The sequence below is a fragment of the Girardinichthys multiradiatus genome, chromosome 23, assembly GCF_021462225.1.
Source record: "Girardinichthys multiradiatus isolate DD_20200921_A chromosome 23, DD_fGirMul_XY1, whole genome shotgun sequence".
Lineage (NCBI taxonomy): Eukaryota > Metazoa > Chordata > Actinopteri > Cyprinodontiformes > Goodeidae > Girardinichthys > Girardinichthys multiradiatus.
Genome location: NC_061815.1, coordinates 5,519,540 through 5,529,892, shown reverse-complemented (window position 1 = coordinate 5,529,892; position 10,353 = coordinate 5,519,540). Strand labels below are relative to the sequence as shown.

At 38.5% G+C, this 10,353-nt stretch overlaps 8 non-coding genes across 8 annotated transcripts; all 8 read right to left on the bottom strand.

Moving 5' to 3' along the window:
* Window positions 1–6,199: 6,199 nt before the first annotated feature.
* On the bottom strand, window positions 6,200–6,310 carry trnal-caa. The gene is made up of 2 exons: window positions 6,273–6,310; window positions 6,200–6,245 (listed from the first exon to the last, which is right to left on the bottom strand). It is a non-coding gene; the product is annotated as a tRNA-Leu (tRNA).
* Window positions 6,311–6,634: 324 nt separating this feature from the next.
* On the bottom strand, window positions 6,635–6,707 carry trnak-cuu. The gene has a single exon. It is a non-coding gene; the product is annotated as a tRNA-Lys (tRNA).
* Window positions 6,708–7,318: 611 nt separating this feature from the next.
* On the bottom strand, window positions 7,319–7,429 carry trnal-uaa. The gene is made up of 2 exons: window positions 7,392–7,429; window positions 7,319–7,364 (listed from the first exon to the last, which is right to left on the bottom strand). It is a non-coding gene; the product is annotated as a tRNA-Leu (tRNA).
* Window positions 7,430–7,754: 325 nt separating this feature from the next.
* trnak-cuu lies at window positions 7,755–7,827 on the bottom strand. The gene has a single exon. It is a non-coding gene; the product is annotated as a tRNA-Lys (tRNA).
* A 617-nt stretch (window positions 7,828–8,444) lies between these two features.
* Window positions 8,445–8,555, bottom strand: trnal-caa. Its single transcript has 2 exons — window positions 8,518–8,555; window positions 8,445–8,490 (listed from the first exon to the last, which is right to left on the bottom strand). It is a non-coding gene; the product is annotated as a tRNA-Leu (tRNA).
* Window positions 8,556–8,878: 323 nt separating this feature from the next.
* On the bottom strand, window positions 8,879–8,951 carry trnak-cuu. Its single transcript has one exon. It is a non-coding gene; the product is annotated as a tRNA-Lys (tRNA).
* A 634-nt stretch (window positions 8,952–9,585) lies between these two features.
* On the bottom strand, window positions 9,586–9,696 carry trnal-caa. The gene is made up of 2 exons: window positions 9,659–9,696; window positions 9,586–9,631 (listed from the first exon to the last, which is right to left on the bottom strand). It is a non-coding gene; the product is annotated as a tRNA-Leu (tRNA).
* Window positions 9,697–10,019: 323 nt separating this feature from the next.
* trnak-cuu lies at window positions 10,020–10,092 on the bottom strand. The gene has a single exon. It is a non-coding gene; the product is annotated as a tRNA-Lys (tRNA).
* Window positions 10,093–10,353: the final 261 nt, after the last annotated feature.

Below are 10,353 nucleotides of genomic sequence, written 5' to 3'. Positions count from 1 at the left end.
ATGTTCATGAATAGGGCTGTACGTATAGATTATGGCCAGGGAAAACCTTATTAAGAGTAATAGGGAAAACTACTAAAGGGGGTGCTGCTGCAACAACTAAAAATAAACACAAAAAAAACATAGAATGAAGTACACGATAGGAACAGTGTGCAGCCCTGACTGGAGACCTTTCCTCCTGCTCTGTAATAAAAAAACAGTAAATATGAACAAACTGCCCCCTGAGCTATGTTGTAATTCATTCTGATGGACCTCGCTGCTGTAAGTCAAATATACTGTCAGAAAAAACTCAACCTACCTACTAATGCCACACAATCAGTTAATTTAACAGAAGAAGGTAAATAAATGTTTAAATACATTAGTTTGTTTAAATGAATGTGTGGACTATGTGAGAGTTCATGCTGACCTTTAATGTTCCTTAAGCTACAGTTGACATTATATAATGTTAGCAGCAGGTTCTGTTGTTGTTAGAAGCTGAAGTTAGCATATAATCTGTAACTTCTGACAGATCTGTTTCTGTTTGTGTTTCCACCAGAAACAGCTGTGAACTGATGTTTGCACAGCTTTATATGAGTTTACCCGCTGAATGGTTGTTAGACTCTAGACTCTATTTTCCTCTGTGAATAGGCCAAGGAGAGGACATACCAGGTCAACAATTAATCATGAATTGTTCTTTAAAAAAGTAATAAATATCTTTTTACTCCATATCAGGCTCATTATTATTTATGGGTTGCATCCTCTTGTCACCCAAAAATGCCAAGTGTGTTTTTATTTTGACTTTTAATGTATGTGGAGTTGTTAGGTGAGAAAGTGACAACAGCAGTAAAGGGCAGCAGTTTAAGCAAAAGTTGTGCTTTTGTTGAATTTTATCCTTAAAATTAGATCAAAGACTATTACTGTTGTGCGCGAGTTAGACTGCTGGCAAAAATTCCTAAAAAACAAAACATATAGAAGGTCTTACAGTAGAAGGATCTTCACAGGTCCACAATTGCCAAGATTACAAAAAAATCAATAGTTTGAGGAGCATCTTCAGGGCTTTTCAATATCTCTCTGACCATGAAACAATCACAGAGAAGTGCTTGAAAAAGCTGTAAAAAAGTCTATGGAAACTGACGAGTTTTCTTCCCTCAAACTGCCATCAGCACAGATCAATAAAGTAAGATATTTTCTTTTTAAGCCTTTGAACCCTCTTCAGACAACAGCAATTCAAGCGTTGGGCCAAATGCTGAGCTGAAAACAGCACATCCACAGGTCAACAAGAGCCTCGCAGTCAAGAGAGACAGCAGAAAAGCTCAAACACCCACATATGCAAAAACCTTTCAAAGCTTCAGTTTGAAACATATAACTTTTTGTCTAAAAATAAACCTCAGCAATACAATGTTAGGAAAAAGAGCAAACTAAAGAATGACATGTTTTTCACTTATATGTTTACCTTATAATCAACTCTAAACTATTAACTGAAATACCAATAATAATGCTCTCATTTGTCCTACTTTATATTAGCTAGATTTTATTTATCAAGGGAAAACAGCTTTCCCAACCAACCTAGCCTTGCGTAAAAAACATAAGCATCCCCTTGTTAGATTAATTGTTATAAACCACCTTTTTGTTGTTCAGATTCCCCTGAACCACCCACATCTGATTACTGCTTGGCCTGTAGAATCAACAATTAATGGAACTACAGCCATTAAAGTTAAACTTTTTCTTCCCATAGAAAGTACTCCTAGGTCAGTGCTTCTGTGTTCTTTTCCTGTCTCTGCTCTGTTCTCTCAGACCCCAGTCGGTTGTGGCAGATGGCCGCTCACACTGAGTCTGGTTCTGCTGGAGGTTTCTTCCTGTTAAAAGGGAGTTTTTCCTCTCCACTGTCTCTACATGCTCATCCAGGATGAGTGAATGCAGCAAGTAAGATTAATTGGAATGTATGTACCCGACTTGAAATCTGTATGATTTGACTGAATTGACTTTATGAAGTGCCTTGAGACAACATGCATTGTGAATTGGCACTGTATAAATAAAACTGAATTGAATTGAACTGTAATCATATTAATTGATCCTGCCTTACAACATCTCAAAAACCAACACATCATGTCCTATTTAAAGTAATTCAAGAAAAGATTAGAAACAAAGTCAGTAGCATCTGTCAGTCTGTAAAGGGTTACAAAGCCATTCCTAAGGCTTTGGTGACACCACAGTGAGAGCCATTATTCACAAATTGAGAGAACGTGGAAAGTGGTGAACCTCCCCAGGAGTGATTGGTCTGTGGAAACCATTGCAAGAGCAAATGAACTTCTCATGCAGGAGGTCCCACAAGAACCTAGAACAGCATCACAAGCTCTGCAGGTCTCACTTGCCTCAGTTAAGGTCAGAGTTCATAATTGAACAGGAACGAGAAAATGGATGCATGGTAGAGTTATCTGGCCTCATGCACAAAGATTTGGATTTGCAATCAAGACATTACGTATATTGTTTAAGAAAAATCCCATTTAGTGAAAACAAATGAATCTATTTGAGAACACAATTCGTTTATTGAATCTTGCAATGAGAGAAAAACCATACAGAGTACAGAATGGTTCTGCTCCTCTCAGCAGCAAAACCAATACCTGACATGCTTACCAGGAAAAAAAAACATGTGTCCCATCTCTTATCATGTGAGGCATCTGCAGCTATAGATAACCAGAGGATGTGCATATATTTTGCCCCTGAGGCTTGGGTGGACTTTCTCAAAACACGAGTCATACAAAGTTGGCCAGTCAGGTGCTTCTGTCACACACACACAGGGTGCAAACACTTTTCTACTGGTTACATAAATAAAGTAGATTAAAAGTTTTCATCTCAATTTTTAAATACAAAAGCCTATAAGATGCCAGATATATTAAAATCTGTGCGTACGCAGATCTTAATACACAGCACATTTCTTCCTTTGACACGCCCCTTTCACATATTCTAATATATGTAAATAAGATGTGGTTCTGTGCTCTGTAAAGAAATTCCTAGGGGTGTAAAAAACACAGACTTATTTCCAAAACCCTCTGATAGTCAGTATATGCATGGAGATGTAGAGTGTGACGCAATCAAGAGTTTTGAACTGGTAATGTCAAATTATGTTTTGCCGTTTATGTTTTAAGATTCAGATTAAAGCGATCACAACTGCCTAGGATTGTTCATCATTCATCATTTGATGTTTGAATGCAGCAGGGAGGCAGCTGCAGCAGCCGTTTGTGCACATATGGTTATTCTTACTGCAAGATTGGCACAGTTCATTTAAAATCTTCTCTACCTACACATGTTCACACAGTTTGAAGTGGCAGCTCATGGCTCTGAAATTCTATAGCTATCAAACAATCTAGGATTAATACTGTATTAATACAATTTCATTCTTTTTAATTGCATTCTGAACTCCGCCGTTGTGCTGGGTCAAGATCTATCTCCCCGCACACTCTGGCCTAAGGAGGACCCATAATCTACATACACAACCCTGCTTTTAGACCCCACAGTGGAAACACACAAACACAGCCTAGGTAGATAAAAAGCTTTGGAAGAGCTAATTTATGGAGATAAAAAGATTCAGGACCCATAGAAGAAACGTGCCTTAGGTGTCGCCAAAGGGTCCAAAAACTCTAGAAAGATGCGTTTGCTCGTGTGTGTGTAACAGGGTTTATACCACTATGTTTTGCATCCACACCCTTTTTATATGAGACCTCCTGCTGAACATAAAGAACATAAAGGCCTATCTCACATCTGGCAAAAAAAACATCTTAAAGATCCCCAAGACTTCAAGGAAAAATACTCTGTGGGCTGATGAGATAAAAGTGGAATTTTTGGAAGGATTATCTTTGTCTGAAATTACAATTTCTTTGATGATCTGAGTAACAAAAAGCTAGAGCAGACGAAAACTGTCAGGAGGCAAATATTTTTTCACTTTAACTTACAGAGTTCAAGGTAAAGTGAGATTCAGACATTTAGAGTTCAACTCCAGGACATTTACAATCAAGGCTGTCCTTGATCAAAAGTGGTCTCCCCGCTCCTTCTCCCCCACCCCCTTTTAGATGCTTTCATGTTGATGTGTGATGATGTAACTAAAATGTACTGAAGCATAAGACCAAAGCCTAAAGGAACCCGCTCTCTCTTTCACACACACACACTCTCTCACACACACACACACACACACACACACACACACACACACGCACACACAAAGATTAAGTAGTCTTAGTCGTAGATTTTCTGTGACAAACGACAGCCTTGTAGTCTGTGACATTCTGAGCTTGACATATCTGGCTGGGTTGAAACAAACATGCAGACCAACCACTGCAACAGATAAGTGGATTTACAGATCACACCTTGAAGATGAACGTGTCAAGCACTTGTTTACACGCATGTCTGAAACACTGAAGCAACCAGTCTGGATGCAACATTTTAACTAGGAATACAGCTGTTGAGAGAAAAACTGCACAAACATGCTGATAGTTTTCTGCGTACCTTTTTTCTACATTTATGTAATCAAATGTCAGAACATTTTAAAACTCTAAAAGTATACAACCATCTCAGCTTGTGGCTTGCCATTTTACAAAATATCAGATAGTAGCTAGGAGGGCTGGAACACATTGGGACGGTCTAACACTTAAAGTGTTTTTATAAACAAAGATTGCTTTCATCACTCTGAAAGAGTGGCCCCTCTGAGTGGGAGAAAGGCCTATAGCAATCATTATAGACCTTATGAGTGGCATAAAAAGACAGGGAACATCTACAGTGCAACAGACTGTACATTTTCAACCACACCAGACAGGTTGCTGGTGATGGTGGAAGTATGTGAAGTTTTCTACCCCTTTAACCATGTGATCCCCAGTGGTGCTGATGCTGCAGCACTGGAGTGACCTCTCAGGGTGTACAGCCTGGGCTGTGGAATATGCAGATCCTGAGCTGCCCCTAGGATACGATTCCCCTCTATGCTGCATGGATCTACTCCAAAGGAATGCACAGTCAAATATCAATTGTCCTCCTGACATCAACAAAAAGTCACATTGCATAAAACTAACAAGTCTAATTTTAACCAAATAACATTAAATAAGTTAATTTCAGGCCTAATCCTAATAACTCCACTTAAATCCAATTAAAATGTAGTTCTAAAAAATAAGACTTAGCAGATCATTGCATGCTTCCTAGTAAAAAGCAGTCAGTCTATTGGAATCATCAGATCTACATTCACACAACCTGGTTAAAAATACTCCAAGGATCCTCATACCAGTTTAAGAAGTGGCATCAACTGAAAACAATGTACTGAATGACATTTCTTGTGTTAAGTTTTAAAGATAATATTTCAGCTTCTGTTTTTGTCTCCAACCCAGATGATTTTTGGCATAAATATACTTTATGCCAAAAGTATTGTATGGGGCTGCACAGTGGCACAGTTGGTGACTGAGTGTACGCACAAATGCACTAGCGGCACATGGCAAACTGTCTCAGTGTATACGGATCCAGAAGATGTTGCAATCGATAGAATAGATAGATAGATAGATAGATAGATAGATAGATAGATAGATAGATAGATAGATAGATAGATAGATAGATAGATAGATAGATAGATAGATAGATAGATAGATAGATAGATAGATAGATAGATAGATAGATAGATAGATAGATAGATAGATAGATAGATAGATAGATAGATAGATAGATAGATAGATAGATAGATAGATAGATATAGACAATTTCTTGAGTACTTTGCCACAGACCATTAATTGCCCTCACAATTTACGAGAGTTGCCGCTGACAAATGCAGTCATCCGAGGGCCACGTAGCTGTTCCTACTTTTTCAAATGCATTAGCAATTTTCCCATTACTTTTCCCTTTGGGGTGAACTTCTTTCTGATTACGCTAACAATCTTATGAAAATCTACATCCAATGTGTTGTTTGACCCAGTGTCCTCAAATTAACAGTTTTTTTCTTGTAACTGTACTAACCAGAAATGGAAAAGTTTTGAAAAAATAATATCAGACCAAAAACAACCTCAACCATATGTTGCTGTGGACCAGTTTGCCATGTGCTTTCTAAAAGCGGAATAAAACTAGTCGCTCTGTGAATTCAAACAAAATTCTCTAAGCACAGAAAAAGAAACTCTTCATTTGCGTACCATTAGATGTCTTTAAAATGACCTTATTGGTTAAAGATGGTCAATAGTACACATATTCCTAGGGATTACCATGTCAGGAGTGGGATTTGAACCCACGCCTCTTTTCAGAGACCAGAAACCTCTGAAGCAAGCAAGGAATCATGCATTGAGTCTGGCGCCTTCGACCGCTCAGCCATCCTGACACAATGTACCAAAAGCTTAACAAATATGTAGGAACTAGGCCATTTCATTATACCACATTCGTTTTAACCTGAGTGTTCTCAAGTTTGCAGTACTGAAAAAAATCTGTTGGTATTCTAACAGAGCAAAGCGCAATGAGTAAATGTAGGCCTCTATGAATAGTGTTAAAACATACCTGCAAGAGTCTGTCACAGGATAGACTAATTTCCAACAGCTCATGTATTAATGCAGAATTATTTCGTGAGACAAGACAACCATTGAACTTAAAGCAGATGTCTTAAGAATTGGTCAACTTACATCAATCAAACATGTTGAGTAAAGAGGAACGCCCAACGTTGGGCTTGAACCCACAACCCTGAGATTAAGAGTCTCATGCTCTACCGACTGAGCTAGCCAGGCTTCAAACCTGACATCTCAGTGTATATGGATCCAGAAGATGTTGCGATACATAGATAGATAGATAGATAGATAGATAGATAGATAGATAGATAGATAGATAGATAGATAGATAGACAATTTCTTGAGTACTTTGCCACAGACCATTCATTGCCCTCACAATTTACGAGAGTTGCCGCTGAAAAATGCAGTCATCCGAGGGCCACGTAGCTGTTCCTACTTTTTCAAATGCACTAGCAATTTTCCCATTACTTTTCCCTTTCGGGTGAACTTCTTTCTGATTACGCTAACAATCTTATGAAAATCTACATCCAATGTGTTGTTTGACCCAGTGTCCTCAAATTAACAGTTTTTTTCTTGTAACTGTACTAACCAGAAATGGAAAAGTTTTGAAAAAATAATATCAGACCAAAAACAACCTCAACCATATGTTGCTGTGGACCAGTTTGCCATGTGCTTTCTAAAAGCGGAATAAAACTAGTTGCTCTGTGAATTCAAACAAAATTCTCTAAGCACAGAAAAAGAAACTCTTCATTTGCGTACCATTAGATGTCTTTAAAATGACCTTATTGGTTAAAGATGGTCAATACTACACATATTCCTAGGGATTACCATGTCAGGAGTGGGATTTGAACCCACGCCTCTTTTCAGAGACCAGAAACCTCTGAAGCGAGCAAGGAATCATGCCTTAAGTCTGGCGCCTTCGACCGCTCGGCCATCCTGACACAATGTACCAAAAAGCTTAACAAATATGTAGGAACTAGGCTATTTCATTATACCACATTCGTTTTAACCTGAGTGTTCTCAAGTTTGCAGTACTAAAAAAAATCTGTTGGTATTCTAACAGAGCAAAGCGCAATGAGTAAATGTAGGCCTCTATGAATAGTGTTAAAACATACCTGCAAGAGTGTGTCACAGGATAGACTAATTTCCAACAGCTCATGTATTAATGCAGAATTATTTCATGAGACAAGACAACCACTGAAGTTAAAGCAGATGTCTTAAGAATTGGTCAACTTACATCAATCAAACATGTTGAGTAAAGTGGAACGCCCAACGTGGGGCTCGAACCCACGACCCTGAGATTAAGAGTCTCTTGCTCTACCGACTGAGCTGGCCAGGCTTCAAACCTGACATTTCAGTGTATATGGATCCAGAAGATGTTGCGATAGATAGATAGATAGATAGATAGATAGATAGATACATAGATAGATAGATAGATAGATAGATAGATAGATATAGACAATTTCTTGAGTACTTTGCCACAGACCATTCATTGCCCTCACAATTTACGAGAGTTGCCGCTGAAAAATGCAGTCATCCGAGGGCCACGTAGCTGTTCCTACTTTTTCAAATGCACTAGCAATTTTCCCATTACTTTTCCCTTTCGGGTGAACTTCTTTCTGATTACGCTAACAATCTTATGAAAATCTACATCCAATGTGTTGTTTGACCCAGTGTCCTCAAATTAACAGTTTTTTTCTTGTAACTGTACTAACCAGAAATGGAAAAGTTTTGAAAAAATAATATCAGACCAAAAACAACCTCAACCATATGTTGCTGTGGACCAGTTTGCCATGTGCTTTCTAAAAGCGGAATAAAACTAGTCGCTCTGTGAATTCAAACAAAATTCTCTAAGCACAGAAAAAGAAACTCTTCATTTGCGTACCATTAGATGTCTTTAAAATGACCTTATTGGTTAAAGATGGTCAATACTACACATATTCCTAGGGATTACCATGTCAGGAGTGGGATTTGAACCCACGCCTCTTTTCAGAGACCAGAAACCTCTGAAGCAAGAAAGGAATCATGCCTTGAGTCTGGCGCCTTCGACCGCTCGGCCATCCTGACACAATGTACCAAAAGCTTAACAAATATGTAGGAACTAGGCCATTTCATTATACCACATTCGTTTTAACCTGAGTGTTCTCAAGTTTGCAGTACTAAAAAAATCTGTTGGTATTCTAACAGAGCAAAGCGCAATGAGTAAATGTAGGCCTCTATGAATAGTGTTAAAACATACCTGCAAGAGTCTGTCACAGGATAGACTAATTTCCAACAGCTCATGTATTAATGCAGAATTATTTCATGAGACAAGACAACCACTGAAGTTAAAGCAGATGTCTTAAGAATTGGTCAACTTACATCAATCAAACATGTTGAGTAAAGTGGAACGCCCAACGTGGGGCTTGAACCCACGACCCTGAGATTAAGAGTCTCATGCTCTACCGACTGAGCTGGCCAGGCTTCAAACCTGACATTGCAGTGTATATGGATCCAGAAGATGTTGCGATAGATAGATAGATAGATAGATAGATAGATAGATAGATAGATACATAGATAGATAGATAGATAGATAGATAGATAGATAGATAGATATAGACAATTTCTTGAGTACTTTGCCACAGACCATTCATTGCCCTCACAATTTACGAGAGTTGCCGCTGAAAAATGCAGTCATCCGAGGGCCACGTAGCTGTTCCTACTTTTTCAAATGCACTAGCAATTTTCCCATTACTTTTCCCTTTCGGGTGAACTTCTTTCTGATTACGCTAACAATCTTATGAAAATCTACATCCAATGTGTTGTTTGACCCAGTGTCCTCAAATTAACAGTTTTTTTTCTTGTAACTGTACTAACCAGAAATGGAAAAGTTTTGAAAAAATAATATCAGACCAAAAACAACCTCAACCATATGTTGCTGTGGACCAGTTTGCCATGTGCTTTCTAAAAGCGGAATAAAACTAGTCGCTCTGTGAATTCAAACAAAATTCTCTAAGCACAGAAAAAGAAACTCTTCATTTGCGTACCATTAGATGTCTTTAAAATGACCTTATTGGTTAAAGATGGTCAATAGTACACATATTCCTAGGGATTACCATGTCAGGAGTGGGATTTGAACCCACGCCTCTTTTCAGAGACCAGAAACCTCTGAAGCAAGAAAGGAATCATGCCTTGAGTCTGGCGCCTTCGACCGCTCGGCCATCCTGACACAATGTACCAAAAGCTTAACAAATATGTAGGAACTAGGCCATTTCATTATACCACATTCGTTTTAACCTGAGTGTTCTCAAGTTTGCAGTACTAAAAAAATCTGTTGGTATTCTAACAGAGCAAAGCGCAATGAGTAAATGTAGGCCTCTATGAATAGTGTTAAAACATACCTGCAAGAGTCTGTCACAGGATAGACTAATTTCCAACAACTCATGTATTAATGCAGAATTATTTCGTGAGACAAGACAACCACTGAAGTTAAAGCAGGTGTCTTAAGAATTGGTCAACTTACATCAATCAAACATGTTGAGTAAAGTGGAACGCCCAACGTGGGGCTCGAACCCTCGACCCTGAGATTAAGAGTCTCATGCTCTACCGACTGAGCTAGCCAGGCTTCAAACCTGGCATCTCAGTGTATATGGATCCAGAAGATGTTGCGATCGATAGATAGATAGATAGATAGATAGATAGATAGATAGATAGATAGATAGATAGATAGATAGATAGATAGATAGATAGATAGATAGATAGATAGATAGACAATTTCTTGAGTACTTTGCCACAGACCATTTATTGCCCTCACAATTTACGAGAGTTGCCGCTGAAAAATGCAGTCATCCGAGGGCCACGTAGCTGTTCCTACTTTTTCAAATGC